The following is a 13,726-nucleotide window of genomic DNA, read 5'->3' on the forward strand; positions in this document are numbered from 1 at the left end:
TAAAGGCGTGCGCCACCACGCCGGGCTGATGGCTCACACTTTTAATCCCAGCACTCAGGAGACAGAAGCAGGTGGCTCTCTGGGAGTTCGATACCATCTTGGTCTACGAAACGAGTTCCATGACATCCAGGATTACATAGTAAGACCTTTTCTCAAGAAAGAAAAGACATTGGTCATGCAAACTTTATATGCCTCAGTACAGGGAGGGGAACGAGACAGGGCCAAGAAGTAGGAGAGGGTGGGTGAGGGAGTGGGTGGGGAGCATGTGGGGGACTTTTGGGATAGCATTGGAAATGTAAATGAAATAAATACCCAATTTTAAAAAAGACAATCACACTATAACAAAAAAAAAAAAAAAAAAAAAAAAAAAAAGACAGACAGACACTGACAAACTATATGAAGTAGCTTGAACTGAAACTTGCAGTTTCCAGAATGACCACGTGAGGGAAGTAGTGAGCAGCTTGCGGCCAGACCCTGGCTCAGCCTTGTCACCTGCTGAGGACCCAGATGGCAGAGCCGGGGTTTCCGGGCCTTCCCGGTCCTAGAACAGGTGGGCGCTGGCCGGGATGCCTTAGGAAGAGTCTCGGCAATGTGCTTGGTCCAGACTTTCACAGGCCCTCCTTGTGTACTCCCCCCTAGGCTTGAGAGAAGAGACAACGGGCCAGAGGGGCAGAGTGGAGAGCATTTATTCCCTCCAATTTATGACTTGTCTTTCAAATTTGATACTATGGTCATTTCTTTGGTAGACAAGAAAATGAATGTCTCAGTGTTTTCTGTTACGGCTTCTCAGCTTACAAAATGGTTTTGGTCTCCTGATGTTCAAAATATTCGCCCGTGTTTTCCTTCCGGTGTGTCATATGCTATAATTATTTAAATGTGTTCTACCTGTTTTTTTTTTTTTTTCCTACTTGTGTAAGACATGGCTTTTTTCTCTTTCTCCACTTGATGAATGACCTATTTTTTCGATGTCTCCATCTTTGCTCTCTTGAGACAGGTCCTGCTGTGTAGCTCAGGCTACACTCTAACTCCCGACTCTTCCCTCTCAGTCTTCCAAGTGCCGAGCTTACAGGTATGACCCATCAGTCCCCTCCACCCCTGATTTATCTGAAGCACTATCTTCATCTTCCCAGAATTCCCCAGTGTGGCTGGGCCTGTTTCTTACATTTAGTTATTGTACAAATGCATGGGGTGGAGAGTCATAATTCAATACATGTAAATAAACACAGTGTGCAATGATCAGATCAGGGTAGTTGACATTTCCCTCTCCATTAAACATTAAAAGTATTTCGTTAACACACACTAATTGTATTTGTTTATGTAGGGCAGTGTGCTAGTTCAGCACTTCTGTACAATATGTACTAAGCCCTGGCAATTAGCATTTCCATCCCCTTTGAATTACTTTGTGTTTGGAGACCTCGAGTTTCTCTCATCTAGAGGTTCATGAAATGCTTAATTTCTGTGCGACTACAGTCACCAGTGGGTCTATTTCTGTATTCCGTTTTGTTTCATGGATCTGCCTATTCCTGCTTCGCTAGCATACTGTGTTATCAACATGAACTTTGTAATATGTTTTTTTGAAATATAATTTAATTTTAAATTTAAAATTCTGCATGCTTAATTCTTCTATTTGGACTTAAGAGCCAACTCACCTCAATCCTCTGGAAGCACACACATAGTTTTGAGGGACCTGAACTTATACACAAAATGTACATTTGTATATCTCTTCAGAAAGGAAGTCCAAGGTTTTTCAACAGCAAGCAAAATGACCATGATGCCAAAGGTGGTGCCTGACTTACAGGTCTCTTCGACAGAGGAGAGAGGCGAGGAGAGAGGTGGCAGGGGAGAGAGACTCCCCTCAGGCACTTTAACCCTCACAGTTCTGTATTCTCCATCAGTCACCTCCCTCACTGTTCCAGATAACTCCCCCAGCCCTCACAGTGCCCACTTTAATCTAATTCTCCTGCCTGCTCCAGAACAAGCAGCCTAGCACACAGACTCTGGTTCTAGGTCTAGATTAGACAGTAAGGACATTATCATTAATAAACAAATACAATCACGAGTCTCAGCTGACACCTCGAGGGACCCAGCTTTCCACATCGCTGGGCCCCAGTTTACCATGTGGAGAAGGTATAGAATGGGGTGAGGGAAGCCCTTTAATTGGAGTCATTTCTCTGGTTCTTTCCACCTTCCCACTCCTCATTTAAATTTTGCAAAATAAAGAACTTTCCAGCAGTAGCCTGTCCTGGTGGTGCACACCTTTAATGCCAACACTTGGAGAAAAAGGCAGGCAGATCTCCTGAATCTGAGGCCAGCCTGGTCTACAACGTTCCTTCCAGGGTAGCCAGGGCTACACAGAGAAACAAACAAACTTTCCAGTCTGAAAGCAGAGCTGACCAGCCCTAAGCTCACTTAAACACAACCAAGTTGGGACCAGGCAGGACTGTAGGAGAGGAAACCTCAACTCTTAAGCCACCAAGTCGTTTTAATTTTTTTTAAAGGTTTGTTCGTTTGTCCATTTAGTGTATGCGTGCTCTATCTGCATGTGCACCTGCATGTCAGAAGAGGGCAGCAGATCTCATGGTTATGAGCTACCATGTGGTTGCAGGAAATTGAACTCAGAATCTCTAGAAGAGCAGCCAGTGCTCTTATCCACTAAGCCATCTATCTCTCTAGAAGCCTAAACTGCTGGGTCTTAAATCAGCACATCCATTTGAAGTACATCCAGGCAAGTGCCAAGCCCCGTGTAATGGTTTTTCTAGGTTGTCAACTTGACCTTATTGGGAATTAACTGAAACCCAAGTGGTATACCAATGAAGGATTTTTCCCCCCTTAATTAAATCATTTGAAGTGGGAAGACCCACTTTTACCCTGGATCGTTTGAGGTTGAAAGATCCACTGTTGATGGAAGCAAATGAAGCTTGCTCTTTGCATACTGGCCCTCACCCTCACTGGCAACCTCAGTCTGGCACTGACATTTGAACCCACTTCTTTGGCATTCCAGCAGATTTTGAAGGCCATCTGGCCTTGTGGAGTGAATAACTCCTACGTTCTTGGACTTTCCATTGTACAGCCATTGTTGGACAAGCCGGATCACAGCCTGTAAGCCATTTTAATAACCCCCCTCCCACATGTGTGCGTGTATGTGTGTGCATGTGTGTGTATGTTTCTTCTCTAAATTCTGTCCCTCTAGAGAACCAACAGTAATACAGGGTTCCCACTTGCAGTCCTATTGACACTGGGCCTGAGGACTCTTTGGTATCAGGACTGGTCAGCACAGTTCCAGGGTTGTTTCTTACTGGAAACCCCTCATAATTTCGGAAACTACGAGTAACTCAAGATATTGTGAAAAAATTCCTTCAGGACAAAACTGTCCCAAATTGAAAGGCACTGCCACAGGTGGCAAAGGAGCTAATATGGGTCATAGACCTGATACTCCAGTCCCTTACCTGAAGTCTGAAAGTATATTGGAAATTCCTTTTTTTTTTTTATATATATAAAAAGGACTTACTTTCACTTTGTGTGTGTATGTGCACACATGTGCTGGAGCCTTCAGATGCCAGAAGAGGGCATCAGATTCCTTGGAGCTGGAGTCACAGTTGTCTGACTTGGGTGTTGGGAACTGAACTCTGATCTTCAAAAGCAGCACTCTTTTGTGACTGCTGAAATCTCTCTCTCTCTCTTTCTCTCTCTCCCTCTTTCCAGAAAATCTTTTACAGCAGGCACTTGAGCAAGTCATTTCTCCTCCGAAAGTTTCCCCCCTTTTTTGGTCTTTAAAATGGACTCTATGTTTGTAAGGTGTTTAGCCTTACTGCTTACCATCTGACATTCCTTGATCTTGTTCAGAATAGATGGAGGCACCTGGGAGGTGCCCCCAAGGACAAGGAAGGATGAGAAGGAACAGATTGTGTAGAAGAGTGGACAGGCAGGGGACAGGAGGAGTATCTTAGGGACTTGAGCGGCCCCCAACCCCTGATTCTTAGAGGTTCACTTCTTCCAGGCCTACTCCTCAAGGATACACCTAGAAGATCCAGATTCCAGAGGCCACGCCCACCTTCGGACCCCGCCCCATCTGGCCCCGCCCCATCCACTAATCCCTCCCACCAGCCCTAGGCCCCGCCCCTGCCAGGGCCCGCTTCCTCCCGCCAGCCGTGGCTTGGGCTTTGCACCCGGCGGCGACTGAGAACTGTGTGGCGGCTGCGGAGCCAGCAGCGCAGGCGGGCGGAGCGGAGCTGTCCGGCCCGGTGGCGGGCGATGCCCCCGTGAGTCTCTGTCGCTGCCCCTCCCCGCCCCGCGTCCCTACCCCTTCGGAGTCCGCGCCCGCTCGGGGCCGGGCCGCGCCTACCGCCGGGTCCGCGGGGCGGGGTCCCGGGGCAGCACCTGCCTCGCCTTGCGGCGCCACTCCGCCAGCGGAACCCCGCTCCAGGCGTGGACCCCGGCCCCACCTCGGGGTAAGTCAGCAGGCCTTGCGCGCCTGCGAGTGGGCGTGGGGAGGGGGCTGCGGTCAGGGGACCACGCTGCGAAGGGGGGTTCCGGCCGGCCGCCGAGCGCTACGTAGGGATGTATGCCAGATCTGGGGGGCGGGGGTAGGGGGGAGGCTCCGCGATGCGCACAACCTGGGATGACTGTGGGGCGGGGGCTGAGCCTGAGGAAACCTGGAAAATGGGGTAGGAACCCTAGAATCTGGAGTACTTTGCTGACGCTCAGGGTTTCACCTGGGGCCCTGATCTTCAACAGCATTGCTTCGCATGGCATTTTTGCAAAGTGCTTAAAATCCCTCCTGGAAAGGTAGCCTGCCTTTCTCCCTCCTGCCTGTACCCTGGTTGGGAAGCGGCCACTTTTTCCTTCCAACGTGACACCATTGTACCCAGAGAAACACTCCCCTTCTTAGTAAAAAGGAGAGAGGTGGTGCTCACGCAGCTTCAGGGTGAAAGAAGGGGCTTCTGGGAAGCTGGGAAAAAGTGGTCAGGGGCACGATGGGTCACCCAAGGCTTCAAGGAAGCTTGGCAAGACCCTTCATGGGCTATTCTGGTATCTTGTTCATTTGGGAGAATAGGTCTCCTTGGCTGGCTTCCTGGTTGCTTGGATCCCAGGCCCCCATTACCTCTGTACAACCCAACCTCAAGGAGTGGTTTCCCCTCCTAGTATCTCTATAGCTCTTGTGGTCCCTGGCTAAGGTGGGAAATGTAGCTAAGCCAGAGTAACAAGGGGCCCTAGCTGGCAGTGCCATCAGGGGCCTTCAGGGCTTGGGCCTGGGGGAATTGCTGTGTCCAACCCTATCTCTAAGGGTGATGTCTTGGAGAGAGAAGGAAGGCAGCTGCTTTTCCTATTGCTCTGTTCTCTGCTGGTGATGACTTCTCACTGGGCTTTGGGGCCTGAATGGTGGAAAGAGGGTCTTTCACCAAGGGATTGACAACCCATCTCCACAGTTGCTGCCAGCCACCAATTAGTCCGTAATCACAATCACGCAGCTGCCAACTGTCCCCATAGGCAAGTGAAGAGGATGGCCCAATGGGACACTCTCTGGACAGGGGCCTGCTGGGGAGGGGGTCCATGCAGTTTGTGCTTAAACCAGGTATTCAGGGACTTCCTTGGGTTCTCCAACCATCTGGCCGTTTATAAGAGGTAGAGCCCCAGAGCTGATTAAACTTGTCTTCCAACCCTGGCTCTGCTACTTTCTGGCTATGTGATATGAAAGGAAGGAATTACCTGCTTTCTCCGAGCCTCTTTCGGCAAAACAGTCCTACGGTTTTAGGAGGAATAAATACAGTGGTAGGTTTGAGCAGCTTCTCCCTTAGCCCTCCTGAGCTCAGTGGGTAACTGCTGAACTATAAGCAACACTGTGCCAAGCATTTGCTGGGGCAGGCATGCTGGAGCCAGGAGCTGAGGACTCAGCAGGGACCTTAGTCCCTTCCTCCAGGGGATGTGCTCAGTGTAGGTGTTGCTGTCTTAACTGTTCTTGCTCCCTCCTTGCCACTCCTAGTCTCTGGATATTGATTGGATTTTACTCTTTGGAGCCCGGGCTTGAAGCTGCTGGCTGGCTGAGCACTCTGAGCTGCCGCTGCCGCCGGTTCTTTGCTGCTCACCCTGAGCAGTTTCTGAGCTCTGGGATTGGGGGCAGGGCTGTCAGGGGTCTGGGTAATCTGTCCATAGCTAGAGTGGTAGCTGGCCCTTTAAGGAGTGAGGAAAACAATTATCAGGCCTGGGCATTGCATCAGCTGGAGCCTGGAGGGTCTCAGGGGAGGGGGAGGGAGGCTGGTGGTTGATTTCATTAGTGCCATGTGAGAACTCTCACCTGAGTCTGCCCCACTCCCCAGCTGAAACCTTTTACCCCCAGGTGCTAGCCGCCCCAGGGCTCTCTGACCTTAGGAGCCCTACTTTGGAAGGCTTTTCTGTGTCCCCCACTCTTGTCAGGAGCCCAGGCACAGGGGGTGTAGGGAAGTGCTGACTATGGCTCTTGCCACCGATTTGGGGTGCAGAGCACTTCTCCTACAGCAGTACTTTGCTGATAATGGGGGTGCCTCCCCCCATTTGCTTTTGGCTGGCCTGGGGGTGTTTCTTTCACAGTGCGTACAGATGACTTGGCCACCAGCCTCTTTTCATGATGGGGCTGTGTGCACAGGGATGTCTGGTACGGGATAGGAGCTCTGTGGGTGAGATGGATTGGTTTTGAGTAGTGAGTCACAAGGGTCAGTGGCAGAGAGAAGGCAAGGGACTTGGGCATTGGACAGAGTAAGGTTCATGTCCTCCACTTGTGACAACTTCAGGTTTCCAGCTCACCTCCCTTGCCTCAGTTGGCTTTGGAAAGCAAGAATTATTGCTGGGCTTGGTGGTGCATGGCTGAATGCCTTGTGATTGGGAAGGCAGGGGCAGTAGGGTTGTTGTTGTAGGATTAGTCTACATAGCAAAGTCCAAGCCAGACAGGGCTACAGAATGAGACCTTGTTTCAAAACTGAAACTCAAACCAGGTATGCTTTGCATCCTGACTGGCCCAGCTACCTAGAAGGTGCTACTGGGTTAAGTGTGATGTCAGAATATGCAGCCAGCCTAGGGCAGGTGGAACCCTCTCTGGTGATTCTCATCCCTTGCAAGTTTGGACTCTTCACACTTAAGAGTTCAAGATAGCTGAATAGAAAGAGCTGAGTCTGATGGTACATTCTGTAATCCCAGGGGATGGCAAGTGACTAAACTGAGCCACATAACAAGTTGGAGGCCAGCCTGGGCTACACGGGACCCTGTCTCAAACACAAAACAAAACAACCCAGGGTACCTTTCAAGGTCACTTCACAAGAAACAAGAAAGGGAGGCAGAGGAGGAGGGTGCACTCTTGCCTCTGTGGTCGGTGCCGTTGGTACAGCAAGCTGTAGGGACCAGGCAGCACCTTGCTCTATGGCAACCACTCTCTAGCAGGCTCATGGTGTAGAGCAGGTGATTACATAGGTGACATGTGCTGAGAGCAAGGTTCATAGACCCACCACTGCAGGTTGCTCCCCTACTTTGAGGTTCTAGAAGGGCTTCCAGAGAGGCTGTCCTCTTAGCTGAGCATGGAGGATGCCATGTAGGCAAAGATGCAAGGATGATAGAGGCAACAGTGTTTACAGCTCCTGGTGGTGTAGTGGAGGGGCGTGTGGTAGGCTCAGAGACAGCCAAGCTCCACAACCCTGGATTAGCGGGATAGGAGAAATGTGAGGGTTATCCTGAAGTCTTTAGGGGTTGCCTGAAGTGGCAACCCCTAAAGGGTTTTAAGGATTGGAGACAGGGTCAGACTTCCAGAGAGTGTGTGTTTTGGAACCTATGGGCACAAGTGAGCCTCCTCGTGAGTGACCTTTTGCCCTCTCTTAGCCCCTCCCTTGAGTAGCAGCAGAGGTGGTACCCAGGGAGCCCTTGTTTATGTGTCTCTTCCCAGGAGGGAGACAGTTCTAGTCTCTCTAGATCCCTCTCTGTGGGCTGAGCCACATCTCAGCCTTGTTGACCGAAGCTCAGCCCTTGGGGCCAGGTTTTCCCAGCCTCTAGGGAGTCAGAGGGCAAGGTGTAGAGGTTTGAAAACTGCTATGTGTTTGAATCCTAACCCAGCAGTTCATAAGCAGAACAAGATGGTATCTAAACTTTAATGTCGTCAACTATAAAACGGGAAGAGGAAATTGAAAAATCTCACTGGAAATTGTAAGGCCTGTGTCAGGCCTCACACTGTAAGGGCTAGCGTGGGAGAAATCCTGTGCTTAGTAGGACCTCATACTTTTTTATTTTTTTGCTGCCGCTGTCTGAAAAGAGTGGTTTTGAACAAGGGACCTGAGCTGTCATCTAGCACTAGAGTTTTCATGTTACCTAGCTCACAGTCCAGAGAGGATGCTGACTTGAACATAGCTCCTGAGTGGGGGACATCAAAGATGGGGGAGAGGTGTGGGGTAGTGACTGTCTGTGTGAAGGCAGAAGGATATTCATGTCAGTGAGGCTTGCGTGGTGTTTGCCCTATGGTTCCTCTGCTAAGTGCTTTATACACCCACTCTCACCACTGAGGAAACAACAGTCATCCTCTCCATTGCATAGATGAGGGAACTGAGGGTCTTTGACCACAGCCCCACAGTTTATCAAGAGGAAGACCTGAGTTTCAAAGACAGGGTATCTGTCTGGTAGCAAGACAGCAGGCCTAGGCTGGGAAGTTTCCACCTGTCTGAGCTGAGCCTGGAAGAACTTGGCATTCATTCATTCATTCAATTCATAGGCTCTTACTGTGTAGTCCTGTCTTGCATGGCTGCTACTTTCAACTTGTGGCAATTCTCCTGTCTCAGTTCCTCAGGTGCTAGAATTATAGACATGCACTGTCATGCTTGGGAGGGAGAGCTTAGCTTTGCCCAGAGGGATGAAGGGCTGCAGAGGAAGGGAAAGCTTTCATCTGGGCATTTTCTAAGCCCAGGGTATGCTCCTTGCCTGGGAGAGGGAGATTCAAGGCCAGATGCCTTTGGGGTCTGAAAGCTTTTGGCTTCATGATTCTGACAGTACAAGTCCAGAATGGCTGGCCGCTCTACTCCCAGGTCCTGCTGTTGCCATGGCACCTGTGTTACACTGGTCCCTCTCTTCACTACATTGTCCCCTTGCCTATCTTCCCCAGGTCATCTCACTTACTCTTCTGAATTTAGTCATCTCTTCCATGTTCAGTACCTGGTCTTACTGCTCCCTAGACACCACCTAAGGATGGAACCCAGGTCCCCAGTTCCACCCACCTGCACCTGCTCTGCTTCCAGGGTCCCTGGCTTGTCTCTATCACCGTCACCGTCACCCACCCACTTGCTCAAGCTGGAAGCTGGAAATTCTCCTGGACACCTCCCTGTCCTCGCCCCCACAGCCAAGCCTAACAAGCCTGGTTCTCCAGCGTTCCTCTCTCAGGTCAGGTCTGCAGCCCCTCTTCCTGCTCACACCCCCTTCCAGAGCACTGCTCTCTGTCACTTAGACGCCGATGACAGCCTCCTGCCTGGATTCCTTACACTCTCATGACTGCCCCACTTGCTGTCGTTTGGTAGATGTAGCCAGCACGATCTTCTAAAGATAAATGTTTGATTGTGTCATTTCCCTGCTTAAAACTTCCAGGACTTCTTAGAATAAAATCCAGATTTACTGACGCAGTCTCCAAGGCCCCGTATAATCTGTTTCTTACCTCCCCTTTTTACATCATCTTCTCCCATTCTTTCTTAACCTCCACGGAAGGAGGTTCACACATACTGTCCTGGATGCACACCCCATCCTGGGGCCCTGCTGACTCTTCCCAAGTGTTACCACAGCAGAGAAGTCTAAAAGCAAAACACTTCACATCCATGAGACCACCACCTCCTCCTCCTTTTCCTTTTTCTCCTCCTGTGTGTGTATGTCTCTCTGTGTGTGGTATGGTTCATGCGCATGAGTGTGCAAATACACATATCCATGATATGGTCTCTCAGCACACTGCAAGCTCATGGTCTTGGCTCTAAGCTGACTGGCCAGCAAGATCCTCCCACTTCTGTCCCCTAATCCCATACACGCACACTCACACGTACACTCAGACACACACACACATTCACACAGCCTTACCTGGCTTTTTACATGGGTGCTGGGATTTGAACTCAGGTCTTCATGCTTGCACAGTGAGCGCTTAGAGACTGAGCCTCAGACCCAGGACCTTGTACTTCCTCACGACGCTTGGCACCCTTTACTTGCTTCCCATCCTCTTTGCTCACCTGAGCATTCAGTGGGTCTGGCACCTGTGTTACCTAGCCCTGGCACATAGTAGGTACACAGTGAGTTGGCTGGTGCATGAAAGAGCAAGTACTTCATCCTGAAGCTTCCTCAGTGGCCTCTCTACCGCCAGGCCTTCCTTTTTCAATCTTTTCTCCACACATCCCCAGAGTGATCATTCCAAAACATAGAACTGACCTTGTCACCCCCTGCTACTTAAAATACTTCAATAGCTCCCCATAGCCAGCAGGAAAAAGCCTCAGCTTCTTAGCATGGTATTCAAAGCTCTTTATGATCTGTACCCAACTCTCCGTCCATCCCCACCTCTCCGGCTTCCGCAGCATGCTTTGAACACCTGGCTGTCTCTCCAGCAGGCCAGGCTGTTTTGTGCCTCTGTGTACCTACACTTGCTGTTCTTACTGCTTATGATGGCTCGCCCGCCCCTCCCCTTGTGTAGGACTGTTTGCCTGTCCAGTGTGGTTACCTATCCTGCCCTCGCAGCATCAGTGTCAACACTACATAAGTGTCTCCTTCCAATAAGCCTGAAGCTTGGGTACAGTGTGTGTTTTTAGGGTGTTCATCTTTATATCTCCAGTAGCTTCTCTTCTGTCCTAATTAGGAAAGAGCAGGCAAGCCAGCTTTAGTAATAAAGGTTTGTTACAGGTAATGGGGTGTAGGGTATGGGGGTGTGGACGGATGGATAAACAGACATCACTAGTCTAGGAAGGCGGGACCTGGAAGGTCAGGAGAATTTGAATCTTCATTCTCTGCATCCTTCTGGCTGCCTTTGCCTTATCTGTCCCCTGACTGGATTCTGGTATCATGACCCTGGATTCTGGCCATACTCAGAATTAGCACCTAGGGCTTGGCAGATCTAAGTCCAAATTCCCAGGAGAAGATCTGATTGGCTCTGAGGGAATTAGGTGTTACTCTGAATCACTCACCTTTAATCTGCTGGGAGGGATCACCAAGTCAGACATAAACGAAGCTCCTGGAACCTCCTTCGGGTGTGTGTGTGTGTGTGTGTGTCACTGCTAGCCAGGCAAGTGCTTTAGAAGATATCTGCTATGTGTTTAAGGTGGAGCAGGCAGGTGGGCAGACAACCTTCTATGCAGACAGTGCCTAGAGAAAGGGGGCCTGGAATTGTGACTTAAAGGGAACTCATTCCAGGGTAATAGTGGCTAGGGCAGACACTGAAGAACTTGTCACATGTCACATGTGGTTCAGGGCCCAAGCACAGATAGAAGGTGTGGGATGATGGGGCGAGGCAAGTTCTGAGTACTTAGAACTGCACTTCATCATAGTCTCCCTCTAGTGCTAGGGATCAGTTCCAGGGCCTTGTACACACTAAACAAGTCGCCATCTACCAAGCTACATCCTTAGTATTTGAACTTTTGAGATACCATCTCACCATTTAGCCCAGGTTGGCTTCAAATTCACATTCCTCCTGCCTCAGCCTCCCAACAGGCATTGAAACACCACACCAACCAGAATTATCTTCCCTCTCAAATCATACTCATCCTTTAAGACTGATCTTACCAGTAGTAGCACACATTTCATCCCAGCTCTCAAGTGGCAGAAGAAGGTGGCAGACCTCTGAGTTCACGAGGCTAGCCTGGTCCACAGAGTGAGTTCCAGGACAGCCATGGCTACACAGAGAAACCCTGTCTAAAATAATGAATGATAATAGTAATAATACTAATAGTACTAAAAATATAATTACTATTATATACATTATATATATAGTACAATATAATAATATCATTTCCTTTCCTCAGTGAAGAACCATCTCGTGGCTGTCTCACCAGCCAGTCATTCCTGACCTGTGTTGATTCTGCTCTTCCTGCTTTCCTAGTAATAAACCATTTGACACTTACTCTATACCAGGCACCATCCACACGGTTCCACTATGTTTTAAAGATACAGCTGTGCTGTTATTTCACCCATTTTCAAGACAGGGAAGCTGAAGTTTGGAGAGGTTGTGTTGATGATGCAGAGATGTCCTGCTGTATAACTCCAGGGCAAAACTCCTACTCTTGGCTACCTGCTCCTGCCCGTTTGCTCTTTGGGGTTGTGAGAGCCCTGTAAGCATATGCCAGTACCCATGCTTCTGCCTTCCCCACTGCCCAACCCAGGATCACCCAGAGTGAGGGTGATGTCATCTGTGTGGGAGTCAGATCTCCTGCTAGTTGATCTGCCTTGTGGAGCTGTATGACTGTGGGCAAGTCTCTTAGCCTGTCTGGGCCTCTTCTCATCTTAAAAATGCAGATTAAAATTCCTGCTGTGAGTTTTCTCTTAGTTGGGGGACTATAGTGACAAATTATAAATATATAAATAGGAAAAAGTAACCCTGAGCAATTTCTCTTTTAGAAATTTGTATTTGTGTGTGTGTGTGTGTGTGTGCGCACACACAGTAACACACATATGGAGGTCAAAGGACAGCGTGTGGAAGGAAGTTCTCTCGACCTCCCACCATGTGGGTCTTAGGGATCAAATTCAGGTCAGCAGGCTTGGTGGTAGGCACCTTTACCTGCCAAGTCCTCTCATCAGCCCCAAGTGGAGCAATTCATATAAAATGGTTATTCCAGAATGGGTGGAGGCAACAGGGTGCCAGACCGCTGCTGTGCTCAGCTCCTTTGAGAGGAAAGCAAGGTGGGTGGGCTTCCCATATGGTAGAATGGCACCGTTAATGGGACCCAAGATGGTGTGCAGGGACTCCCAGATCTGCTGTGGTATAACCTCGGCTTACTTGGTGAGAACATTAATTTTATCTCAACTCTAGCATGTCCAGGATCACCTCAGGGAGAATGAGTTTGTATCGTTGTGAGTGCCTCTCAGAACTCCCCAGTTCCTCCCCACTCTCTCTCAGTAGAGAGAGCTCTGATAGGGGTGAGCGCTATGGTTGGAAACTCCGTGTTGCTGAACTGCAGTGACAGATCTTTGCTTGTTTGGTTTGGTTTTTTGAGACAGGATCTCACGCTCCTAGGCTGACCTGGCATTTACTCTGAAACCCAGGCTGGCCTCAAACGTCTGGTGTCATACTGCCTCCACCTCTCTGGCGCTGGGGTTACAGTGTAAGCTGCCAGGTTTGTACAATTAGATTCATTTCTCTTGAGTGGGTGAGTAGGTGATTGGGCACATGCCACCGTGTACGAGTGCAGACCAGAGGACAACTGTGGGAGTCCGTTCTCCTCCGTCCACCACGGGGATCCCAGAAACTGAACTTCAGCCATTAGGGTTGGAGGCAGGGGACTTACCCACTGAGCCGACTCACCAGCCCATAACGTTGTTGTTTCACTTTACTCATGTTTACAGTGTTTTCCTATTTATTAACGGTGATATTGGCTTTTCTGTTTATAGTAGCAACAGAATTTCTATTTAAAATAATTCATTTAAGTTGAAAGTGTCAACTTAAAGAACATAATGGACAGGAGACTGGGGTTTGGCAGGAGTCACCAGTGTGGTGCACTGATGTGTGGAGAATGCAGAGTTGTGGTGAGGCAGGGAGTCAGAGCTGTGCACC

At 49.5% G+C, this 13,726-nt stretch overlaps 1 protein-coding gene across 1 annotated transcript in view; it reads left to right on the forward strand.

Moving 5' to 3' along the window:
- The first annotated feature begins 4,124 nt into the window (after positions 1-4,124).
- Rims3 (regulating synaptic membrane exocytosis 3) overlaps positions 4,125-13,726 on the forward strand; it is a 40,985-nt gene continuing 31,383 nt past the window's right edge. The window contains exon 1 of the mRNA XM_021160890.2: positions 4,125-4,448. The gene's annotated coding sequence lies outside the window, so the exon portion shown is untranslated. The remainder of the gene's footprint in view (positions 4,449-13,726) is intronic.

The sequence above is a fragment of the Mus caroli genome, chromosome 4 (genome assembly GCF_900094665.2).
Source record: "Mus caroli chromosome 4, CAROLI_EIJ_v1.1, whole genome shotgun sequence".
NCBI classification, from domain to species: Eukaryota; Metazoa; Chordata; class Mammalia; order Rodentia; family Muridae; genus Mus; species Mus caroli.